General features: G+C 39.2%; 1 long non-coding RNA gene across 1 annotated transcript; it reads right to left on the bottom strand.

The window, feature by feature from the left end:
• Positions 1-5,037: 5,037 nt before the first annotated feature.
• Positions 5,038-27,267, bottom strand: LOC109163620. Its single transcript, XR_002051306.1, has 3 exons — positions 27,256-27,267; positions 24,333-24,338; positions 5,038-5,120 (listed from the first exon to the last, which is right to left on the bottom strand). It is a non-coding gene; the product is annotated as an uncharacterized LOC109163620 (long non-coding RNA).
• Between the last annotated feature and the right edge of the window lie 328 nt (positions 27,268-27,595).

The raw sequence follows: 27,595 nt of genomic DNA, 5'->3' as shown, positions 1-27,595 counted from the left end.
GGAAATTTAAAGCCTAGCAAACAGATTAAACCAACACATGATAAACAATCATTAGGTATACTCCCAGGAAAGTTGGTCGATATGAGACTTGGTTAAATACCAACTCCTTAGACAGAATAGCGTCGCAAGGGGACTAGTAGCAACAAGGCTTTTAAGCCAGGGCCATAGAACTAGTATTCCTCCCCAAGAAACTTCCCTAAGTCATGCATTTTCATATTTGAAGTAAAATCGTTTGGAAGATCTATAAGATGTGATACACCTATTGATAAGGCTTTAAATAGGGTAACTATGAATTTTTATGTACTTTATGTGCTTTAAGAACGTTAAGAAAGCACGAATGGAGTAATAAATGAAGAATAATATTGATATGCGCAATCTATTCCTTATAAGGCACTCAATTCACCTAAAAGGCACTAAATCATGCATTAAAGACATTTAAATCATACCTAAAAGGCTCTAAATTTTTCCTTAAAAGAGCATGCATTTCTAAAGACATAATTATAATAGTAAAATAATTATGGCAATAAACATATAAGGCATACTTAGAGTATGCATATCAATTACTCATACTCCATAAATAAATTATAAAACTTAATACAATTTAAATTTGAAAATTCAATATTAAATTAATATTCAAACAAATTCAACACTTAATAATTTGTTCAAAATTTGAATAATAGTTTAATACTGAATTTAGGCAAAATCAATTAGACAATTTTAATAAGAAGAAGTCTAAATATGATGAACAAATAATGCTTAAGCAAGCCCAAACCAAACAGGTCCAGATTTAATTTAAAATTATTTTTTTTTAGTAGAGGCCCAGGTCTGGCAGAATTGGGTCAGACCCGGCCCAAACTATTAAACCCATCTTCATTCATCATCTTCTTCATTCTGCAACGCAGCAGCGATGGAGATCGACGAACAGGAGTTAAGGGTCGCCGGCGTCGCCACAAGGAGAACGGACAACGGCAACGTCGCCGGGAAGCCCAGCGCCACCACCGCCCTCGATGCAACACCAGCGCCATCGACCGCCATCTGCCGTCCGTAGCCACGACGCAAAATGGCCACTGCCGCGATAGATCCTTGAGGCCGTGGATCCGTCTCCATCACCGAAAAAGAAGCTCCATGTATGACGGCAACAATGGCTGCCGGTGAGCTCCTGATCCGGCGAAGCAGTAGGGAGCAAATTAAATATCCATTATTTTTAATAAAATCTAATTGATTTTATAAAAAAAAAAATAGACTTAATGCGGAAAAAAAACATCCAGCAGTCCAAACAATTGCATATAATTATTCATGTAATAATATACAACATATGCAATTAAAACACTTAATGCTAGGCAGAGGTAAAGCAGACTCTTGATACCAACTGTAAGCAAATAAATCACGTAGGAACATAAATACGTGATAAGATCTTATTAAAGTACTAAGTACTAACCTCTAGCCAGAGCTTCCGATTGATGATGATTGAGTAGTCACGGGACTTCTGCGGCAGAGTAACAGTATATGTTTCTCTCACTTTCTCAACCCTCTCTGGATGGTGTATGAGGAATGAATGTTAAGCAGTGAGAGGACTAGAGGGCTCTTTATAACCATATGCCATCAATATGGTAACTGAATCCCTTCCTAATCATACTCTTTATCTTTATAATCAAGAATTACCTTAATTATTAGAAGGAGTAAAAGACAATTTTGGTCCTAGACTTATAGTGCCCCGGACAATTTTAGTCCACTATAAAAAAATCAGACAATTTGTGGACACTCTTATTGTGACGAGGACAATTTTGGTCCTCTGTCTATATTTCTGTTAAGTAGCCGTCTAAGAGGAGGGCAATTGCGTCAATTCACCCTATCTTCTTCTCCCATCTTCTTTCTCCGCTGCTCAGAACCAAGGTGCGTGTTCGTCTTCGTCATCGTACCAACCATTTATTTTTTAAATTTATTATTATTGTTTTTTTGTTGCCTATGTTTACAGATCGTTTATTTTATATTCGTTGTTGAATCCCTAATGTGCTAGTACATATAATGGAGATTGGATTTGTGATATAGCTGATATCATTTCAACTATAGATATTATTTTGGATCGTGTTGATTTTTGTGTATTTGGGTTCTCTTTTCTTTTTTAAACTATGATTTTTTTCCAACTTAATGATTCTGAGAACGAATGGGTGTAAGATAGTTGGGTAAGGAGCATTTTCTGTCATTAGGAGTTGTCTGTTGGGCAAGTGAGGTTTATCAATTGCGTGATTCATACAATGATTGTAAATCACAGATTATGAGCTGATTGTCTATTATGCTCTGCAATTTGGAGGTTGTAATAAAGATGATTGGACCACATGTTTATGTTTATGTTTATTAGAATATGGGTAGTTTGTTTTGACTGTGGATTCGACATGGAGTGTCTTTTGTAGCTTATCCGTTAGGTAAGGTCCTCTTTTTGTTTAACATAGTTAACACGATGGCCATCTGAGACGAAGAAGAATACGCAACTTGGTTCTGAGCAGCGGAAAGTGTGGCGTGAAGACATTGTCGACTCGGAGCATCCCGACGAGGGAGAGGAGGAGGAAGATCGCGGAGGAGACACATACAGGATCTGGGGAAACTCATTCGTGGCTGTCTGGGGATGAACACGGCCAAGATGTTTCAGGCTGGAAGGTTGGGGAAGAAGATAGGGTGAATTGACGCAATTACCCTCCTCTTAGACAGCCATCTAACAGAAATATAGACGGAGGACTAAAATTGTCCTCGTCACAATAAGAGTGTCCACAAATTGTCTGATTTTTTTATAAAGGACTAAAATTGTCCGTGCCACTATAAGTCTAGGACCAAAATTGTCTTTTACTCTTATTAGAAGTATGTATGGAAGAGTTGCACCACATAACAGATTACCTTAATTATTATAAGGTTAACCTAATATTATAATAATGTAATCTGGGAAAACTTTACATTGTGAGGTCGAACACTAACGATGGAAGGGGATTACCCGGCCTCCTTAACTGCTATGCGGTTGACGTAATTGGACTGTTCCTCAGTGGTCGCTTTGATTACTGATGTACTACGCACTTCTCTGTTTTCGATAACTCCGGAAACTTGATTAAAGGAGCAGAGTATTCCACAAGGTCAGGGAAGACCACGATCGAGGATTTGAAACTTTGAATAACTTGCTTAACATGGTGACTTAGTCGCTCGGTTATAGGTACACTAAGCAAGAGCTCGGTTACCGGATTGGAAGTCTCTATTCGAGCAAATATTTGCACGTTAAACTGAAGGAGCTTCAGCTGCTTGGCGATATTCGGGCTCGTCTTCGGTCATGTCGTCTGATCAACCGGAATTCTGCTACTGTAGTGGGCTCTTAAATGATGAGCCAGGTGTCTGTGCTCAATGATGACAACCGGCTTCTGGCCGGTCGGTGAGGCTGAAAGCTGAGATATTCATGCACTGAGATGTTCTTGCATGCCCTTAATTCCTTCCAAATGATACGAGTCCGGGAGTGCATTCATCTTAGTAGGCGCGATCGGAATCGAACTAGGAGAACCGGACAGGTGCACATCTTTTTTTTTTCCTCCACCCATGCAAGCAAGGGATATTTAAACAATGTCCCATAAGCTTTGCTATTTTCCTTCCTTTTGCTCTATATCACCGCCAGCTGCAACCAATGAGAGTGCATGCATGCACTTTTCAATTTTTATTTTCTTTTCTTCTTGCACTATCTTGGTTATCACGTTCCATCGCTGCATGCACCAATCAACTTATTTTCTTTTTTCCCTTTCTTTTGCCTTTCTCATTTATGCTGCCACTATCTCCTTGTTATTACCCCTTCACCCCCACTTTCAACCGGGGTTGTCTACAGCTAGCAACCCAGGAGAAAATACACAAACGATGAAGGAGCACTGGTAAACTGCTAGCATGGCGTTCTTTAAAGTGGCGAAGGGGAGGAGATGGCGATGCCGAGGCGTCCCTGTGAGTTGTTCAGTGAGAAACGCCTTCTCTTCAAGAGTGTTCGTCGTGAGTTGCAAAGCTATATATTGTGGAGAACTCAATTATTCATGAGTGTAAAGTGGTAATCAGAGAAAGGAAGATGGTGTGCATTATTGATGATCTGAGGAGAATACAAAACTTAGCAAAGAAAAGGAAAGATAGCTACTGTTATATACAAACTGCTATGGCAGTTATAACAGAAAAGGAAAGAGGAGAAAAGACAATAAGGTCCTCCTTGATAGAAGGCAGCTCAGTGTGCTAAGTATGCCTCATCACCCCCTCCCCCTCCCCCCCCCCCCCCCCCCCCCCGTAAGCTGGAGCATGAACATCTTGAAGGCCCAGCTTAGAGTGGAAGTTATCAAACAACAATATAGGTAGTGCCTTGGTGAAACCATCAGCAAGCTGTTTTTGTGAGGGACAACATGACAATCTATCTCAATATGTTTAGTCCTTTCATGAAAGACATGATTCTCTCCAATAGCAATTGCAGACTTGTTATCACAAAATAGAGTAGTGGGGCTGTTAGGCTTGACTTTCAGATCTGCAAGCAAATATAAGAGCCATTGGACCTCACAAACAGTGGATGCAAGGGCCCTATACTCAGCCTCAGAAGATGATCTAGAGACAGTAGCTTATTTCTTTGTTTTCCAAGAGATTAAGGACTTGCCAAGATAAATGCAATAGCCTGTGACAGATTTTCTGGTTTCAGCACAAGTGGCCCAATCAGAGTCAGAGAACCCTTGTAGCTTTATTTGAGAGTTTGCTGGATAAAATATCCCTTTTCCAGGAGCCCCTTTCAAGTACCTCAACACTCAGTGAGCAGCCATAAGATGAGTGTTCCTAGGCTTGTCAACATACTGACTCAACTGCTGAACTGCATATGTGATTTCAGGCCTGGTATTTGTCAAGTATAATAGCTTCCCAACAAGTCTTCTATAAACTTCTGGCTTATCAAGTGATGTTCCCTCAAGAGAATTGAGTTTCTGGCCTGCAGTAATTGGAGTCTTTGCAGGTTTAGCATCCATGAAGCCATACTCCTTTAGGATTTCCAAAGTGTATTTTCTTTGGCAAATGTTGAGACCATCAGTGGATCTGAATGCTTCAATCCCCAGAAAGTAATTCAAATGACCAAGATCTTTGATCTTGAATGTCTTATCCAAGAACTGTTTCAATCTATTAATCTCTGCTGAGTCTGTCCCTGCAACCAATATATCATCTACATATATGAGAAGAACCATAAATTAAGTGTCTGAGGTTTTGGTAAAAAGGGATGGATCAACTGTGGACTGTTGGAAACCATTATCTTGCAAAGCCTTAGTCAATTTTGCATTCCATTGTCTGCTAGCCTGCTTTAGGCCATATAAAGATCTCAGCAACTTACAAACTTGCTGCTTGTTATTTTGAAAGCCAGGGGGTGAAACCATGTATACTTCTTCATCTAAATCTCCATGCAAAAAAGCATTATTGATGTCTAATTGTTGGATGTCCCAGTCTTTTGCAATTGCCACAGTTAGGAAAGTTCTAATTGTTGTCATTCTAGCCACAGGAGAAAAAGTTTCCACATAGTCCACTCCAAGCTGCTGAGTGTAACCCTTTGCCACCAATCTGGCCTTGTGTCTTTCTATGGAGCCATCAGCTCTATGTTTCACCTTGTACACCCATTTGCAACCAATTGGGGTTTCGCCTGGAGGTAGGTTTATCAACACCCAAGTTTTGTTTTCAACCAATGCATCTATTTCACACTGCATTGCTTTCCTCCATGCCTCTTCTTTAACAGCTTCATTGTATGATTGTGGCTCTTGTGTGTTCAAAATGGAGGTTGCACAGACCCTATGGCATGGGGATAGACCCTCATATGATATCACCTTGTTAATAGAGTGTGGTGATGACCTGCTGTGGTGACTGCCTGTACTCAGTGAATGACAATAGTAATCTTGTAACCTTGCAGGTATGTGTCTTGTTCTTTCTGATCTTCTTGGTTCTAAGAGTTCATCTGTTTGAACTACTTCATCTTGTATCATTGTGTTATCACCTGCCTCATTGGACAATTCATTGTTTGTGCTGACATGAGTATCCATACTGTCAGTATTGTAGGATGAAGGACTTGACCTGCTAACCCTTTCTGGTGGTTCAGTGTTGTGGATTGGGGGACTAGGAGTGACAGCCTCTCCTAGTATTTGATTCTGATTGGCAGTAGTATCCAAATGTGGCATGCTAACCTCAATGGAGACTGGGACCAAAGGCAGCACAGGATCAAACATGTTCTTTTCACCATAGGCTTCAGATTTGTCCTCCTTAAAAGGATAAATGTGCTCATAAAACTGAACATCCCTGGAGATAAAAACATTTTTGTTAGCAATGTCATATAACACATAGCCCTTTACATTTGCAGGGACCCCCAGGAATAGACACTTCTTGGCTCTTGGCTCAATTTTACTTCTGCCATGAAACATAGTGGAACCAAAACATAGGCAACCAAAAGCTTTGAGGTGATGATATTCCACAGTTCTGCCAAACAACAATTCAAAGGGGGACTTCTCACCAGGTTTAGCAGGAGGCAATCTGTTAATTAGGTAGATGGAATGCATAACACAATGATTCCAAAATTCCATAGGCACTCTAGATTGAAATCTGAGAGCCCTGGCTACATTCAAGATATTTTGGTGCTTTCTTTCTGCCACCCCATTTTGTTGGGGTGTATAGACACAAGATTTTTGATGCACAATTCCTATCTCATTGCAAAAATCATTCATTAGAAACTCAGTTCCATTATCTGTCCTTATGACCTTAACTTTAGCAGAAAACTGATTCTGTACATAGTTACAGAAATTCTTGAACAAGTGTTTTACCTCTGATTTATTTCTCATGAGATGCAACCAAGTGAATCTACTATAGTTGTAACACCCCGGATTTTCAAGACTTTTAAAACTTATATAATAAAGGTAAATTCTCATTAAATCCCAAACAGAGCAGTTCTAAACATAAGAATACGGGGTGCTATGCCACATCTGAGCTGGAGAACTCAGATGCACAGGCTAAACTAACTAATATCCTCAATACATCATTATGGCACGCAGGCCGAAAAAAAAGACTATCTATCTAATCCGCGATCTTCTAGCGCACTCTGGGATCTACTCATCTGTGCCTGAAAGCCAAATATATCTGTTCAGCGAGAGATGCCCATTCGCTGATTAATCCAAAACACCATCAACGGAACCTGTGAATCAAATCGGACTTTTCACTAAATAATCGAGCTATAAATTAATTAAACCCTAAGGGATTCAAACCCTAGATTTCTCCTAACACCAACTATGTCTTACCCAACTAAGCTAACTCACCCATTTTTAACATGAAACCCACATGAAACCCAAATCAATCATCTACCCACCGTGTAAGTAATATAACCTAGTATTAATCCTATGGGATAACAGTACAATAGGGAGATTGGTACTAGTCGGCAAATCATCACCGTCCCTAAGCGTATTAATCGCCCCATAATTATACCCAAAATATGATAAGCATATACAACCAACACATGCCAACGAGATTCAAACCCTAGCCAAACCATTAGCTGAACCAGCGCCTTACCACTAGACTAAGCCCTCAATTGTTACTTCTTACTTAAATCTAATATTTAATAGCTATGTTGGCGTGAGTCTGTAACTTACCTTCGTCTTCTTCCCCGATCTGTTTCGCCGAGGGACAGCGGTTGTCCCACGGGCGCACCTCCTCCGGCCAGCCACCCACTGCCTCCGTGCTAGTATGTTTGCTGGGGGGAGGAGGGTCGCAGTCGTAGCCGGAGGACGTTCGAAGGGGGAGAGCCACCGTCGCGTAAGTCCGCCGTCGCCGTTGTCGAGCCGTTCGCACTGCATATCGTTGTATCAAGGTCGTTCGTCCGTAATGGAGGGTTGAGGGAGAGGGGTTCATGGTTTAGAGCTTAGGGAAGGATTGGGGCTGGTGGTTGCCGCCATGGTGAGGGCGGTGGTGCGGTGAGGGTTCGCCGGTGTTGTCTGAGAGAGAGAGGGAGCGATATGTGAAGGGGGTGGGTGTTCGGGGTCCATGCCGTACGTATGTATTCGTTAAGCCCTTAGTATAAATGCGTGTACTAGGTATGATTGGGGTAGGAGTAGTATATACATGTATTTATATACATGTATATATATATATATGCGTACGTTTAATCCTATTCGTATACGTATATATATATATATTGTTACTATTATTATTATTATTATTATTATTATTATTATTATTATTATTATGATTAGGTTTCCTAAATGGACTTGGGTTAGGTGGGTCAAGATTAAATACGTTTGGGCTTGGGCTACTTAATACTTATTGGGCATATATGATATAAGTATATATCCTATGTATATATATATTTGGGCCCAGGATTTGGGTATTTAATATCATAGCTTATATACTAATTATCCCTAGTAATATATTTAGACTTTAGGGTCTTTATTATAGGCAAGGGTACATGGTCCTCTGTGGGCCACCTTAATCAATTAATGGAGATTAATTCCCTATTAACTGTTCTTGGCGGAATTAATTATATAATTCCCCCCCTTACAAGAAGCTTCGTCCTCGAAGCTTAGAAATTATTTTGGGATAGAGGGCCAGAAATGGTATGGTGGTCATGAGGGAACACCTTCTACGGGGAAGTATACGTAAACATCTACCTACGTACCCTAGGTCCTGGGAGTGGTGTGGTTTAAGAGGATAATGAGGGTGAAGGCTTTAGGTTTCAAACTCGAGGGCAGGGTTAGTTAGGAATGAGATCAAGGTTTTCAAAGTTGCGACCTTAGGAAATAAGGTTGCCACCTTGTAAGGAATCATTTGCGCTAAGGTGTCAAGAATGAGTTTCGGTAGGGTAGGATGGGTTTCTCAACAAAACGAGATTCGGTAGATAAGGAAAGGGGATGAATTCTGCCAGAATAGGGCTAAGGACTCTCGGCTTCGAGCGATTATTCCCGTTTGAAGCTCGATTGTGACAATAAGACGAACTGATGATCCTTTTCCTTTAGTTTTGGCTTCGTCTTGACTCTAAGATTCTCGTTGATCTTTTCTTCCCTGTTGAAGTCTCCTCCATCTTTATTGCTTTCGAAGGAATTCTCGTGATGAATTCTGTGTATAATCCCTAGAATGCTGTGGACCTAGTTGGTTGGCATGGCTGATCTCCAAGTCTTGAATCTTAATTTCTGTTGCGGGCTCCTAAGAGTCACAGGATTTCGGGTTGACTTCCTTGTTTTATTGAGTTTCATCCCTTCCTTGGCGGATGAAATTCTTAACAAGACTTTATGTCCTCCTTGAAGTTCGGCTTGCTGCACCTTTTTGGTGATATTTTCTGTAGTGAGGGCACTTGACACACTTTTCTCTTTCTTGGAACGCATTTGTTCGCCTGTCCTTGTCATCGCATGGCGTTCTTTGGTGACGCACGTACTTGTTATGGTCTCTTGTGAAGCCATCACGGCTTTCGTGCAAAGATGAGATTTTCACTACAGTGGTGTTTATTGCACGATACCTTCCACGCATTCGTAACTTCCACCTAATCCGCCGATCCCCATCTAACAACTATTTTAATATCGAATCAACGAACCCCAGCTCTCACGTCTCTGGGCAGAGTAAGGGTTTTATACTACTCTAAGGGTCTTAACAGGGTTTCCAAGGATGGGAATATAAACTTAGAGCGATGGCGATGATTCCAATGCTCTTAACAACTTAGGGTTTCCGAGGGCTCAAGTTAGGCGCAACAAAGGGTGAGCAAGGCGTAACGGTTGTGACTGCTTTCAAGAATAATTAAGGATTCGGGGTGGGAGTTTTCAACAAATAGGGATATCGAGACGATGGGATTCCGGGGCGGTCGATGATAAACTAAGGTAAAGGGGTCACACGACATTGTGATATACTTACCTTTCATCAAGAACTTAACTTAGCAGTGTCGTCCATCCGCTACTTCACTTTCTTGTATTATTTAGCGTTCTAGTTCTCTTTCCTGTTTGTCGTAGCTGTAATCTGTACTTACCGTGACAAAGTAACTTATCAGAAGGTGCATGCCACTTGCTTGAATCGGGGGTCGTGGTAGTTGAATCCAGGTTGGTGAGTAATGCAGTCTGAGTTGTCTTCATGTCCCGACACGACCACCACATCTTAACTGCTTTAGCAGTCGTCCGAGTCTTCCTTCTCTTGGTCACGGCCTTCGTCGAGTCTGTTGGTGGGAACTAGAACGAGGCGACTTACCGGGTAAGTGTACATGACCCGGTTACGGAAGTAAACCTATCTACTCGCATACTTACTTGGTGTTTTAACCAAAAGAACTGAAGCTAGGCAAAGAACAAGTATGGGAACTTAGATGGGAATGATAAGCTCACAGTGTCACCGTGCGCCCTAAAGCTCCTATACCCTAAGTACTTTAAACACCTAGATTTCAAGCCTAATGTCCTAAAGTTCCTTCCTAAAGATCTCTAGTACTTAGAATTCAAGCCTAATGTCCTAAAATCTGGTCTTAAGAGTCTCATCCTAGGGTCAAACTTAGTCTCTGATACCAACTGTAACACCCCGGATTTTCAAGACTTTTAAAACTTATATAATAAAGGTAAATTCTCATTAAATCCCAAACAGAGAAGTTCTAAACATAAGAATGCGGGGTGCTATGCCACATCTGAGCTGGAGAACTCAGATGCACAGGCTAAACTAACTAATATCCTCAATACATCATTATGGCACGCAGGCCGAAAGAAAATACTATCTATCTAATCCGCGATCTTCTAGCGCACTCTGGGATTTACTCATCTGTGCCTGAAAGCCAAATATATCTGTTCAGCGAGAGATGCCGGTAACCCACTCCAACGCGTTGAAATACATTATAGATAGATATATATAGATATAAGAAAACCATTTTGAAGCAGGAAGATATATACTTAGGAGACACTAGTTTTAAAACCAAGAATAGACTCGACCGATAGGGATAAGCACATTCAACAGTTATAATCAAGCATATAGAGATACTAGCATATATCCTATGGTCACAGATTCACTTCATCTCATTCATATCATCATCCCAATTCGTATCTCATCACACACAAGCACACTTTGGTGGCGCCACAGGACCAATCGCATGCCCATACATGAGGGTCAGCGCATATAGCTCTGACACGGCCCCGCAGCACCCTGCCTCGTATCTCAATACGAAGGGGTCGATCGCAACCGACCGATGAACCGCAGCTCATCATAATGTTTGATCGCAACCAAACAGTGGACCGCAGCCCAAGAGTAGTCATCTGACCGCAGCCAGGAATATGAACCGCAGCTCATGTAAAACGTTTGATCGCAACCAAACGGTGGACCGCAGCCCAAGAGTGTAATTCTGACCGCAGCCAGCTTCTGAACCGCAGCTCAGGAATAACCAATTTGATCGCAACCAAATTGGGGTAACATGCACACATAACACATAACAAGCACATGCAACCCACATTAACACATTGGGAAAGGGGAGAAAACGTATAACGAAACCTATGCGTGGTCATCCACATACTAGGAATAATCCTAAGGGGTTCATACCTCCTTTACCTAGGCCAACGGGATACCAATTCAACTAGCATGCGATATATAAGACTCATTTATCCTACGAACGGTACCCGAAACATCAAACTTAGACTTAGGCACGATGAACGGAGTCTGTTGGGACACCACGAGGGTCGGGGAAACATCAAACGGGGAAGCCGAAGACCCAAGTTGGGCAATTTCCAGCGCGTAGCCGGTGGGTGGAGGACCACCCGCCGGCGACAAGTCTCCGGGCAGCGGGTGTCCGGCGGGCAGTCGTCTGCCCGCCGGCTGCCGGCTGCCCGCTGCCGGCGACGTCCTTATCAGGCAACGGGTAGGTGGCGGGTCCCCCTACCCCCACCTACCCCCCATTGACTCTTTATCAAAATAAACGTCCCGGGATCCGTTGTGGAACCCGAAACCATGCTTAGACACTTTTAAACGCAATTGATGATACCACGTAGGCAATTAACGGATCAAAAGCAAGAATCATATAGCACGTATCCTATCATGACTTCTAAACATAATCAACACCCGAACATGCGAAATCCCACCCAAATATATCAAGAATAACACAAATACGAAATTCCCAATTTTAACCTAGGGCTCTAATCATATTCAAATTAATAAAATCATGGTTCATCCTTTAATCATCAAAACATCAAGATTCATCAAGAACATCACATAATCATCAAGAATCTCTTATCATCATCAAGATCACACATAAAATCATCTCATAATCATCAAGAACTCATCATCAATATCATAAACGATTCGTCAAGACACAAGTATAGAGAGGAGGCCAAAGAAGATAATTATAGTGGGTTACCTCATTCGCTTATTAATCCAAAACACCATCAACGGAACCTGTGAATCAAATCGGACTTTTCACTAAATAATCGAGCTATAAATTAATTAAACCCTAAGTTTCTCCCAACACCAACTATGTCTTACCCAACTAAGCTAACTCACCCATTGTTAACATGAAACCCAAATCAATCATCTACCCACCGTATAAGTAATATAACCTAGTATTAATCCTACGGGATAACAGTACAATAGGGAGATTGGTACTAATCGGCAAATCATCACCGTCCCTAAGCGTATTAATCTCCCCATAATTATACCCAAAATATGATAAGCATATACAACCAACACATGCCAGCGAGATTCAAACCCTAGCTAAACCATTAATCGAACCAATGCCTTACCACTAGACTAAGCCCTCAATTGTTACTTCTTACTTAAATCTAATATTCAATAGCTATGTTGGCGTGAGTCTGTAACTTACCTTCATCTTCTTCCCCGATCTGTTTCGCCGAGGGACAGCGGTTGTCCCACGGGCGCACCTCCTCCGGCCAGCCACCCACTGCCTCCGTGCTAGTATGCTTGATGGGGGGAGGAGGGTCGTCGTCGTAGCCGGAGGACGTTCGAAGGGGGAGAGCCACCGTCGCGTAAGTCCGTCGTCGCCGTCGTCGAGCCGTTCGCACTGCATATCGTTGTATCAAGGTCGTCCGTCCGTAATGGAGGGTTGAGGGAGAGGGGTTCATGGTTTAGAGCTTAGGGAAGGATTGGGGCTGGTGGTTGCCGCCATGGTGAGGGCGGTGGTGCGGTGAGGGTTCGCCGGTGTTGTCTGAGAGAGAGAGGGAGCAATATGTGAAGGGGGTGGGTGTTCGGGGTCCATGCCGTACGTATGTATTCGTTAAGCCCTTAGTATAAATACGTGTACTAGATATGATTGGGGTAGGAGTAGTGTATACATGTATTTATATACATGTATATATATATGCATATGTTTAATCCTATATATATATATATATATATACATATATATATATATATATATATATACATATATATATTGTTACTATTATTATTATTAATATTATTATTATTATTATTATTATTATTATTATTATTATTATTATTATTATTATTATTATTATTATTATTATTATTATTATTAGTAGTATGATTAGGTTTCCTAAATGGACTTGGGTTAGGTGGGTCAAGATTAAATACGTTTGGGCTTGGGCTACTTAATACTTATTGGGCATATATGATATAAGTATATATCCTATGTATATATATATTTGGGCTCAGGATTTGGGTATTTAATATCATAGCTTATATACTAATTATCCCTAGTAATATATTTAGACTTTAGGGTCTTTATTATAGGCAAGGGTACATGGTCCTCTGTGGGCCACCTTAATCAATTAATGGAGATTAATTCCCTATTAACTGTTCTTGACGGAATTAATTATATAATTAATTCCAGGTCTGGAGATCGTAACACGGGGTGTTACAATAGTCATCCACAATTGTCAAAAAATAGTGTTCTCTATTTATAGATGCAACAGATAATGGGCCCCAGACATCCATATGTAAAAGGTCAAAACATTTTTCAGACCTGGAAGTGCTAACTGGAAAAACAAATCTTCTTTGTTTTGCATAATGACATGTTTCACAGACAAAATCATATGGTTTACAGAATTGACCATCATTTATTCCATTCAAGGATGGTATCCTACTCACAGGATAATATCCTAGCCTATGATGCCATAAATACAAAGAGGCATTATTACATTTCATCATCTCATCAATTGGACAGTTCTTTCTTTTTGGTGGATCAGTGATCACATATAAGCCATTCCTTTGTTCAGCAAAACCATCCATCATCCCAAAAGGACCCTGAATGTTACATGAATCAGTATTCATTATGATTTTGTAGTCCCCTTATTTAGTTAACTTGCTAGCAGATATGATATTGAATGTGAATGAAGGGATGAACAACACATTGTTTAACAATAGGTTTAACTGCAGTCTGATATCACCTATATGTGTCACACTCACTGTTCCTCCATTAGGCAATTTTACAGAAACTCCACAAACTCTATGATACCTTTCAAAATAGTCTAATGAGCATGTAATGTGATCAGTAGCACCTGAATCTAGGATCCATATAGCAGAAGAAGATATAACATTATTAATGTGGGGGTCAGAGATGAACCTGCCTTCATTAGATCCTGATTTCTTTTCATAGCTGTTCATTGTTATGGCTGCATTTGAGGAGGCTGGTTTCTCTTGGTTCTGACCATGCAACAGACTCACAAGTCTCTGGAATTGCTCAGTAGATAACCCTATATCCCCAATCTGATTGATAGCATTGCTCTGAGCATCTTGATTTTGCCTGTTTCTAGATTTGTATCCTGGTATCCAACTAGGAGGATAACCATGCTTCTTGAAGCATTTCTCAATAGTATGGCCACTCATGTTGCAGTAAGTGCATTTGGCTACATTCTTTCCACCATTGTTGCCAAATTTCTTCTTATTATTTGAAGCAGAGAAGGCCACAGTCCCACTGTCTTCTGTGGACTGTCCTAGACTGTTCTGGACTGCATTGGATTGAAGGACTTCAGTGTTCCTTTGATTGAGAGATCCATTTATCTTCCTTTCCACTTTCAAAGCCATATTGAGAACTTTCTCCATGGTTGGGATTGGATCCATGACTAGGACTCGTGACTTTATGGATTCAAACTCATCATTCAATCCTTCTAGGAACCTAATGACCTAATCATCTTCTTTCTCCTTTTGTATCTTGCTTAGCAGCTTGCATGAACATCTAGGGTTACATTCACACACTGGCAGGGGCCTCATTGCCTTCATCTGCTCCCATAGAGCATTACACTTTGTAAAGTACTCATTTATGGACTTGTTACCATGAGTATTCCTATATATTTCATTCTGTAGTTCAGCTATCCAATGTGGATCAGCTTGTGAATATCTATCTCTGAGCTTGATCCAAATCTCTTCTGCTTTCTCACAGTAAAGGACTATCTCAACAATGGTGGAGTTGACGGATCTAAGGATCCATGAGCAGACAATTTTGTTGCATCTCGTCCAGGCAGCAAATCTGGAGTCTGACTGCTCTGGACAGGGAATTGAACCATCAACTAGGCCAAACTTGTTCTTCACTTGCAAGGCTATCTTCATGGATCTGCTCCATGAAGCATAGTTGAGCTCTGTTAGAGGAGGAGAAACGAGAATCATGTTAGGATTCTCAGTCACGTGAAGGTAGAGTGGATCATCGACCTCATCTCCTCTCAGATTCGGACCTTGACTCGTCGTGTTCTGATTTGGAGATGTGTTTCCGATTCCGGCTGGATTGTTTCCGGTGTTCATCGTTATGACGGCAGCGTAGCATCGGCGAAGCTCTGATACCATGTGGAGAACTCAATTATTCATGAGTGTAAAGTGGTAATCAGAGAAAGGAATATGGTGTGCATTATTGATGATCTGAGGAGAATACAAAACCTAGCAAAGAAAAGGAAAGATAGCTACTGTTATATACAAACTGCTATGGCAGTTATAACAGAAAAGGAAAGAGGAGAAAAGACAATAAGGTCCTCATTGATAGAAGGCAGCTCAGTGTGCTAAGTATGCTTCATCATATATACTCAGCAGACGATTCATTTGATGACTCTTCTAACCAATTTCAGTGCTTCTACAGGAATAAGGATGTCATGAATCTTCTTGCATGCCCTGCATAAATATCCCTAGTGTTTGCTTCTCTGCCCAGAAACAAAGTCATGCAGCGGGTAGCGGCGAAGATGATGCATGGCATTTCTTGAAGTGGTGATGAAGATGAAAATACTCCAGTATGCGCAGAGAAGTGTATGGAGTAAATAAATCCATTGGAAAGTAGTGAACTGCAATAGATACAGAGAATGAAATGAGAAGTAGAGTTGTAGAGTGGTTTGGGTATCAGCTCAGCAGCCCGAGTGTTTGGGTTTGAACTCCTTTAGCATCAATCCAAAATTTCTCCCTTCTTTTTTTTTTGATTGCCGGAACGTAACAAATAATGTATAGAGAGAGAGAGCTGGTCTCGAAGGAAGGAGAGCCCCCTAATATTGAGGGCTAAAGGCCCTTTTATACGCATGATGACGAGTTTGACCCGTCACCTCTGACTTTGACCCGTGAACCGGGTTTCAAACCGCTTGACTCTGACCTGATTATAAACGAGCCCATGGACGTACAGTTGGTTGGTTCCAGGGTATATATCCTATCAGCAGTAAAAAGGGAAAAATTGAAAAGAATCCGTAATTCGAGAAATCATAATGTTCTGAACGCGTTATTTTACTATTACTCTAATGAATATGAATATAAGGAAGATTTTGCAAATAAAAAAATAAAAAATAATAAAAATAAAAAAGAAAAATAATCGGTTATTAATAATTTAGATTAAAATTATAGACTGTTTATTTTACTATTAATCTAATCAATCAATACAATTATTATCCTTTTTAACTTCCCACCCAATATATTAAAAAAGAAATAGTACTTGGCAACAATATATTGTCATACTTACTGATAACAATATATAAGTGTAGTTCAAGATTTTGCAATAATTGAATAACAAATAATTAAATTAATGATATAAATGAATCCAACAATATTAAACAATTGGTGTTAATTAAGGCACGTTATCTACATATGGCATTTATAGACTTATTTTATAACCATATATCGCAAGCTAAGGATTTGTTTTAGAACTGAATCCAAATAGAGTGGTAGAGTACCCCAGAGTGGTAGAGTGGTTGGGGTACCAGCCCAGCAGCTTGAGCGTTTGGGTTTAAACCCTTCCAGTAGCCATCCAAAATTTCTCCCTTCTTTTTTCTTTGATTGCCGGAACGTAACTCTTTGCCAACTCTTTGCCACGTTCCCCACAGACGGCGCCAAAATGATAGTACTAATTCTCGGTAGTCGGTTGTACTCGTAGAGAGGAAATAATGTGTAGAGAGAGAGAGAGAGCTGGTTTCGAAGGAAGGAGAGCCCCCTAATTTTGAGGGCTAAAGGCCCTTTCATACGTATGATGGCGAGTTTGACCTGACACCTCTGACTTTGACCCGCATGATGGCGAGTTTGACCTGTCACCTCTGACTTTGACCCGCGGACCGGGTCCCGAACCGCTTGACCCTGACCTGACTATAAACGAGCCCATGGACGTACAATTGGTCGGTGCCGGGGTATATATCCTATCAAGTGTAAAAAATAAAAAAATGAAAAGAATCCGTAATTCAAGAAGCCATAATGTTCTGAACACGTTATTTTACTATTAATATAATGAATATGAATATAAGGAAGATTTTGCAAATAAAAAAATAATAAAAAAGAAAAATAATCATTTATTAATAATTTAGATTAAAATTATAAACCGTTTATTTTACTATTAATTTAATCAATCAATACTATTATTATCCCTTTTAACTTCCCGCCCAATATATTAAAAAAGAAATAGTACTTGGCAACAATATATTGTTATAGTTACTGATAACAATATATAAGTGTAGCTCAAGATTTTGCAATAATTGAATAACAAATAATTAAATTAATGATATATAAATGAATCCAACAATATTAAACAATTGGTGTTAATTAAGGCACGTTATCTACATATGGTATTTATAGACTTATTTTAGAATCATATATCGCAAGCTAAGGATTTGTTTTAGAACTGAATTTTTGTGCACGTTCCCAATTTGTATATTTCATTGGTATTCAATGGAATTCATACCTCCTCAAAGTCTTTGGTATAAGTTATTACGAAGCACATTCTTTGTATGTTGCTATCAGTTTGATAGATTATCACATACTTATAAAAAGATTGTCAACATGAAGTTAATAGCTATCTTTTATTTCCAATTAATTGAAGTAAATGACTCACCAGGCTACTGCCACATTTATTTTAATTTTACATTTCTGTAAGTGTCAAAGTGAAACCAAAATATATATACAATATAATAATTAAGGTTGAAGTGCAGTGTATCATTTGAGATAGTTGTTTAGCTTAATTTGTGGAGTTAATGTTATGCATTTATAAGAACAGCTCATGGTGTTCAATATAGTAACCATTGAACAATTCATGGTGTTCAATAGTATTAATAATATATTCATGAAAATGTTGAGACAAACCATTGAATATTTGTATTGTTTAAGTTGTCCGGATGAGAAATGTTAGACCTATTTGTCAACTATGTTTATAAATTTTAATTGTAAAAATTGTATAAATCGAAATCATACAAGGATAACATAAAAAAACATAATCTTTATCATACCCATTTCATCAATTGCACTATATAATATTCGTTGTTATAATTTATATAATTATATATCGATCCAAATATTCTTAAAATATTATAACAAATCCATTTCGTGCAATGCACGAGTGAAAATATTAGTATTTATATAAAAATAATTTTTTATAAGAGCAAATTACACTTTTGATCTTATGACTATAGGGGGCGTGTTAATTTCGGTACGTGACTTTTAAAACTAACAATTTAGTCCTTTAACTATGCTTTTTTTACTAGATTTGGTCCTCTCGGCCAAATTACATGCGAATTTTCGCCGAAAAATCGTAATCCATTTTAAATTAAATTTAAGTGGGGGAAAATGGTCAATTTAAATTTTTTTTTTTAAAGGAAAAGTCTGAGTGTGGATCACCGGAAGCAAAAAGTGAAAATGAGGAGGATGGAAGCGGCGGTTGCTATCCCTCCAGCCAGCGGCACCACCAGGCTGTGTGTCTGAGTGTGGATCACCGGCGGCGGCGGCAAAGAATGGAAATCACGTGAGGGCATGGCGATAATCACCTTCTTGGCGTCATTCTGATTGGGGAACTCAAACAAAAACCTACCTCCACCGATTTCAGAGATACGGACACCCATGACAGATCTCCAAGAAGCGACCATTACTTGTTGCATGATATCAATCTTGATAGGTTTGTCAGTCACCAAGATCCATGATCTACTAGCCGGTCTATGGGAATCTTGATTTTCTGGTTCTTGTTTGACGAAGGAGATGCCGGTATTTTCATCTTCAAAGGTCACCAAGGTAGCTCACTCCGGCGTTGCTCGTGAACCAGTGGAAGCAAGGTTATCGTACTCAGAAATTGAATTTGGCACCGTAGAAGGAGGAAGAGAGAGAGACGAAACCAAGGCAGTAGTGATGCCTAAAGGAGGAGGGGCAGCAGCGATACCGTCGGGAAGCCAAACTCGCGCCCGCCTCTGTAAATAAGCTCTGAATTGCGCTTCGCCACATATGAATACAGTGGCAGAGGAATAGTCCCATGTTAGGGCCATCATCACCGACGATACAACCGACGGGTAGTTCCGAGGGCTGCCGTCGAGCTCCAGAAACTGTTTCACTATTGAATTCACCTTATAATCATACTGATAAGAATATTTTTGTAAGTTTTGATGAGCCAAATGTACTTTAGATCCCCTTGGTTTTTTTAGGTCTTTTAAGTACAAGCATCATAAATCAGAATATCGAGTCAAAAGGAATCTACCTAGGAAGAACAAAATTAATTTGGGAAATTAATTTTGGTCCTACGAGTATTCATCCGAGAAAGAAGCATAAAGGAATGGCGTTGCAAGGATTGACCGGATGAGCCTAACGGCGAAATGGTAGAAGTCCTTACTTAAAACGATCACACCCGAGATTGATTCCCCGTCCCAAGGACTAAATGCACAATGTCTCAAAGGAGCACGATGCGGACAAGCACAAGGAGCACGATGTGACCAAATCAGAAAGAGCACAATGTTCAAGTCAAACAAGCCAAGTCAAAGAAGCAAGATGTTCAGAAAATGAATAAATTCGAAGGAATTTATTTTGGATCAGCCCACATGCCACAAGAATCCAAAATTGCCTGAAGATATTCGATCAGAATGGAAAAATATTTATGAAGACATGAATATAAAAACTTATCCTAGAAATAAATTCTATCAGATGAATTTATTTCAAAGATTCGTTGGATATTCAAATTGACAACAAAAATAATATTTTAAGAAACAACTTGACAATCAAGTTGAGATAAAATATTATTTTGTCAGGCAAGTTGACAATCAAATCAAAATTGAAGATCTACTATTGTCAACAATATCAGGCTATGAAGATTCAAATTTCAAATATCAAATTATCCCACTCCAACGGATATATTTGATTGCCTATAAAAAGCCATGAAGACTTGAAGATACAAGGCAGAGGTGCAATACACACGGATAAACAAAGTGCAAAATTCAAAAGTGCAAGTGCTCAAATATTCTTAGAGACTTAGTCTGAATAGTCTCAAATCTAGTTGGAGAGAAATACAATTACCTTTGTATTTGTAATTGTAGAAAGAGTATAGATGTGTGCAAAATACTCTAGTGAGTGTAGCTGTGTGCAAAACACTCGTAGTTGCTAAGTGTAGTTGTGTGCAAGACACTTAGTTGGCGTTGAGTATAGCTGTGTGCGAAATACTCGGAGTTGAGTGTAGCTGTGTGCGAAACACTTGGAGTTGGGTGTAGCTGTGTGCAAGACATCCGGAAGAAGTGCTTGTGTAGCGCTTATTCACTATTGTAACTGTGTGTGGAAAATAGTGAATTACTCCTAGAAGTGATTGGAGTAAAGTGGACTAGGAAGATTACGCCACTTCCGAACCACTATAAATTGCCTCTCTCATTTACATACCGCACTTACATAATTTGCTCTATTTATCTATCTTATCCGACTAACCCGTTTACTATTCACAGTTAATCTTAATCATCCGGGTTTAGTGTGTTTTCACGTATGCATGTGACTCAAACTTCTCAAGCTTAAATGTTGGATTATTCTAAGCAAGTTTGACGTGTTGCATGTAACTTTTGTTACACGATCGACGTGACACGATATTTACTTACAATCTTGAATATTATTATTATATATTGAGTGCACCATCTCCTTTATATATTCAAGATATCCTTGTCAATTTACATATCATCTGTATCCATCTTACATGCGCATTTAAATTATTGGTTGGGCATAACTCTTTACATACTATTATTCCGCTGTGCAGTTTTAAACTTACTCTATTTACTTGTTACTTAGAGTTGAAGTTACCAAAGAGTTATTTATTTTGAAAAAGCTTTAAAGTCTATTCACCCTCCCCCCCCCCCCCCTCTAGACTTTCACCACCCTATCGGGACCAACAATTGGTATCAGAGCGGTTGTCTATTTGAGTCAATTTTGACTGCTAGGCAGATCTCGAAAAATCAAGATGATGAAAAGAGATATGGCTCTTGCCCAAAATCTATTGTTTTCCTTAGAGAAATTTGATGATTGGAAAATTCGCATGCCGGTACATTTATCCGCGTTACATGATGAAATGTGGGAAGTTGTTACAAGTGGTCCTATTGAATCAATTCATGTTACATTTGATGAAGCTCATAAGAAGGAAACCCAGAGCAACAAAAATGATCAGGAAAGATGTGAAGTTGAAAAATCATTTAATGATACTGACATATATTTTAAAGATCAAAGTATACAGGGTATGGAGCAATTGGACATTGATTGCAATATTGAAGGACACGTGGAAGCTAATGGAGATTCACACGTGGAAAATCAAAATTCTCAAGTTGAAACACAAGTTGGAGATCAATCTGATGAGCAAAATGTGCTTGCCTCCAACTTACCTACTGAGCAAGGAAACGTGGAAAACCCATGCAACCTACAACCTGACTTGAGATGGCTCAAAAATCACCCTCCAGAGCTAGTAATTGGAGATCCACGAGAAGGAGTAAAAACAAGGTCCTCAAATATACATACTTTATTTTCTTGTTTTCTTTCTCAGGTGGAGCCCACAAGCATTGAAGAAGCTCTAAGTGATCCAGATTGGATTAATGCAATGCAAGAAGAGCTTGATCAATTTAAAAGAAGTGACGTATGGGAATTAGTTCCAAGACCTTAAAATTACAATGTAATTGGAACAAAATGGGTCTTTCGGAACAAGGCAAATGAGGATGGAATCGTCATTCGCAATAAAGCACGATTAGTGGCAAAAGGATATTCACAAGAAGAAGGCATAGACTTCGATGAAACATTTGCACCTGTTGCAAGACTAGAAGCCATCAGAATATTTCTAGCTTATGCCACGTACAAGAATTTCACTGTCTATCAAATGGACGTGAAAAGTGCATTTCTAAATGGCTTACTTGAAGAAGAAGTCTACGTTGAGCAACCACCCGGTTTCGAGGTAAAAGGTGATATTAATAAGGTCTACAGATTAAAGAAGGCGTTATATGGGTTAAAACAAGCACCGAGAGCCTGATATGACACCCTATCAACGTTCCTAATTAACTGTGGTTTTACAAAAGGCCTTGTTGATAAAACCTTGTTTAGAATTCGAGAAAATGATCACATTTTATTGGTACAAATTTATGTCGATGATATTATCTTTGGTAGTACTAATAAAACTTTATGTGAGAAATTTTCCAAGCTAATGCAGCATAAGTTCGAGATGAGTATGATGGGAGAGTTGAACTACTTTCTTGGATTACAAGTAAAGCAACTCAACGAAGGAATATTCATCAATCAGGCCAAATACACGAAAGATCTTATAAAAAAATTTGGTCAAGATGGAAAATCCTCAATCAAGATCCCGATGAGCACATCTTTAAGATTGGATAAAGATGATGAAGGCAAGGACGTTGACGAAACAAAATATCGAGGAATGATTGGATCATTACTATATCTCACTGCAAGCCGACCAGATATATCTTATTCAGTGGGAGTATGTGCTAGGTTCCAGTCAAAGCCAAAAGAAAGTCATTTTCTTGCTACCAAGAAAATCATCCGATACCTAAAAGGAACAGTCAATGTGGGATTATGGTATCCCAAAGAAGGTAATTATACACTAACTGGTTTCTCAGATGCAGACTTTGCAGGATGTAAAATCGATCGAAAAAGTACCTCAGGGACATGCCAGTTCTTAGGGGGAAGATTGGTATCATGGTTTAGCAAAAAGCAAAACTCCATAGCCACAAGTACAGCCGAAGCTGAATATATAGCCGCTGGGAGTTGTTGCGCGCAAATTCTTTAGATGAAACAACAACTGAAAGATTATGGCGAGAATTGTGAAAATGTCAACATATTATGTGACAATACTAGTGCCATAGCCATAACATACAATCTCGTGTTACATTCAAGAACAAAACACATTGATGTGAGACATCATTTTATCCGGGATCATGTCGAAAAGAAGGAATTATCAATTGAATACATCCCGACTGAAAATCAAATAGCTGACATTCTCACAAAGCCTCTGTGTGAATCAAGATTTCCGAAATTATGACACGAGATGGGCATGATTGAATTGAGCTAAGTTTCTAAACTCTTTTTAAATTAAAAGCTCAAATTTTTCATCTGAAAATTCGTTACTTTATCTGATTTAATTAAATTCGTGCCTATGTGTCTCTCATGCAAAAATGTCACATCTTAACATTTAAGTCTACAATAAATATTGATAAAGCACATTGCATGCATGTCTAACCGTGTATCTATTTACCTATATGAAAATTATTTAGATTTACAAAATCTTACCATTTAAGAGATGACAAGATGGTATGATGATGAGTTATCTTAAATGAGAGCATCTTTTTATGGTAGTTGCACATAATAAATAGTCTAAAAAGAATCAATTTCTTTTTCTTTCTCCCAATTACATTTAACGTGTATATATACATGCACATATTATTTTCGGAACAGATTTAGTGCTCTATGAATTTTATTTCAGGTAAAATCAGTCCGAGCATCTAAATTTTTGGCGCCACATCAGCAGACAAATTGGATGGAGAATATATAACCTAAACTAACTATCAGTTAGGTCAAAGGTTGGAAATCATTGGAATATCAAAAATACCCCTCACTTATTAAAAGTCAAAATTCAATTGTGAGGATATTTTTGTAAAGGCACCTCCTTTTTCACCCAACCAGTCGAAAAGCCACCATTCCACTCAAAACTCTCCAAAGCCTTTACACCTTCCATAGACGAAACCTTTCAAGATTCATCTCTCTCAATCTCAAATCCAAAAATACCAAACACATTATGGCCGCCATTGGAGATTCAAGCTCCCACCCGAATGAAGAACAACTCAATCTCACCAAGCTAGCAGTTGGAATCAAGGCCGGAGGAAGCTTTGACCCACACGGATTTCTCAAAGAGGCCAAGAACTCCCAACTTGCACAAAGGATCATCCATGCACTTCAACAAAGCAATCTCATGAGGTTATGTTCTTATCCATACTTAGGATTTTATGATGAGGATGTAGCAGATTTCTATGTGAATGCCAAGGTTGTTGGATGGACCATTGAGTCCACCGTGAATGGAACTCTCATCACCATTGATGAACAAGAGTTGCACACAACTTTTGGACTTCCTATATCTAGTCCAGAACAACCACTGTTGGACTTAGATATACACACATATGATCACATGGAAGTTTGGACAGAAATTCGAAATGAGAATGCTTCTCTCGAACCAAATCTTTCCGGTCAAAAATCTGATTTGAAGCTAGAGTATGAAATGCTAGTCAAAATCCTGTACAAATGTGTTTTATGCAAATTGAATAGTATGGAGGATATATCACCTGTGAGAATTGGATATTTGCATGCCGTGATGAATGATGTTAAAGGTGACTGGATTAAGCTTATTTTGAGCCGGATTGCACATTTTTTGAAAGGTGCAAAGATTAGGAATGGCAAGTTCAACCACATTCTAGGGTTCGGGTTACTTATTGGAGAAATTGTAAAGAGAAAAGAATTGCCAATGAGGTCTAGAAAGCCATTTGGAAACAACCGGATTTTATTTAAAGATCATGAAGTGTCAACCGAGTTGAATTCCAAAAGGAAGAGGAAACTGAGAGGAATTCATGCTAGGAAAAGGCCAGTAGCAGAAATTCTTGGTTTAGCTTCTCAACCCTCAATCCAACCCCATGAAAACCCAACCTCTAGTCACGAACCAAACTCAAGCCAAAATCCTACCACAAGCCAAAATCCCACCATGAGTCACAATCCTACATCAAACCTTAATCCCAAAACAAACCAAAATGTCTTGAACCCTTTTTCTCAAATTGCCGAAATAGAGACAGTGTTGAATGAGGAAATTTATCAAGTTGATGGACTTGATTTGATATTGGTGAATGAATACCGAAGAGTTCTCAATTGGAGAAATTGGAGACTTGGTTCCTATCAAGAATTAATGACAAGAGGACCGAGTATGCAAGAAGAAGAATTATTTTCTTTGAATTGGATTGGAAATTTTGATGTTGGCCATGCAACATTGATGTCTACTGTGAATAGAGCTTTTGTGAACAAATTAAAAGCTAAGTTGGCCGAGACTTCTCATGATGGGACAGTCCAAGGAAATATGCCAACTGAAGATGATTTCTTAGTTGATATTGATGAATTTGTTACAAGAAATGAAGAAGATGAAAATGTCACACGTGGTGCACATTTGATGGACAGTGGCTTGTATGATGTGAGTGTGTTGAATCTCACTGAAATTAGTCAAGAGCATAATGCCATGCAAGTTAGCCACAATACGGAGGAAATTCAATCCATTCATCAGAAAGTATGCAAGGTTACACACACGTGCTACACACGCCGGAAAGAGAAGGGAATTTACTAGAAAATCAAGCACAATCTCACATGCTTGAAGTCAATTCTGCTCAAGAAGGAGCAAGATGTATTCCCACAACCCGAGAAGAGCAAGACATTGATGGCACAACCTCAAATGAAAAATTGAAAAATCTGGAGAAAGTTGTACTAAGCCTAGTTGACCGAATGGAAAGTATCTTTCAAGGCATCTACACTCATGTGGATCATGTTGTCAATACTCAAGGAGGAAAATTCGAAACATCTTTTGATGAAAACCGGAGGAGTCAACAACATTTGATCGACACACATCAAGCACTTGAGAGACAAGTTGGTGGATTGAATGCAAATGTCAAAGGGCAACTCAATGAGTTCTACATCCAACTGTCTCAAATCCTCAAAAATTCTGGAAAATCAAATGAAGCAATTGCCATGAATCAAAGTCAAGGGATTCTCAATGTGGTTCATCAACATGAGAAGCAAATTAGTGATGTCCACACAGATCTCATCTCCATCAATACCAAAGTGGGCTGCCTTCGAGGTTCATATGAAAACATATCCGAATCTGTTTCATCTCTTCGTGAGTCAGTTTATACACTCATTGATTACGCCAAAAAGGGGGAAGAGAGATTCAGTCATTTGGAAGGCATGCTTGAAATGATGATGACTGCCATGGCTACCCGAAATGTTGGTACAAGCAGTAGTAGAGGAGGAGGAGGCAGATCTGCTGGCAGAAATGTTGCTAGAAGAGGAGGATTGGAATATTGGTTCGGTGGTGGTGAAGCTGGCAGTCCAGGAGGATCAAGCAGTGCAAATACCACTAACCGTTCATTTCGTGATATTGTTTGTGCAGGTGGAAATGTTGAGCAAATCAACTAGTACAACAAAGCAGCTCTATATTTGGAATCCACACCAAGAGATGGTAGAGTTGAAATGCCAAGATTGGCAAGCTTGAATGACCTACCAAAGGGAATGAAGAAAAGTGGTCCAAGTGACCAAAATTTGTGGGTTTCGAATGAGAACTTCAGGAGGATCAAAAGCTATGCTAGAGCTTTGATGATCATGGTTCTAAAGGACTATATCAAGGTCAATGATGCCGAGCTACAAAGTGGAAGGAGTCTAGAAGAGTGCATCATTTGGTATGAAGAAGGAATACTGCCCGGGGACATCATTGAAGCATTCAACTATTATGTGATTGGGCAAGTATGCAACAATTATGCCATTAGTGACAATTTCATTGAAGTTCAAAATCATATAAATCATGTGCTTGAAGAAAGGAGAAACAGAATCATCAAGTGATTTGTATGATTGTCACATTTTTTTTGGTGTATGGTCCACGAACTTGAACTCATGATCATGGAACAATTTAAAATGGTTCGAATTATCTGTTTATGATGCTATTAAGCTTTCCCTGTTATCTATTGTTATTTTATTTGTCTTGAAAGGTATTTTAGCTTAGATTGTATCAAATCGCATAAATTGGAAAAAATACAAAATTCATTATCATTAAACTCCAAAAATGCGAATAGAAATTTAGTTGCTAAAAATACCTTTCCTAGAGTCAAAATCAAATGTTAAACTCGTCTTGGCTATGTCAAAATTAATAAAATCTTTTAAAAAAATA

This window comes from Ipomoea nil, unplaced genomic scaffold (assembly GCF_001879475.1).
Source record: "Ipomoea nil cultivar Tokyo-kokei standard unplaced genomic scaffold, Asagao_1.1 scaffold3030, whole genome shotgun sequence".
Taxonomy (NCBI): domain Eukaryota; kingdom Viridiplantae; phylum Streptophyta; class Magnoliopsida; order Solanales; family Convolvulaceae; genus Ipomoea; species Ipomoea nil.
Note: the sequence above shows the minus strand (reverse complement) of the source record. Positions and strands in the feature narration are given on the sequence as shown.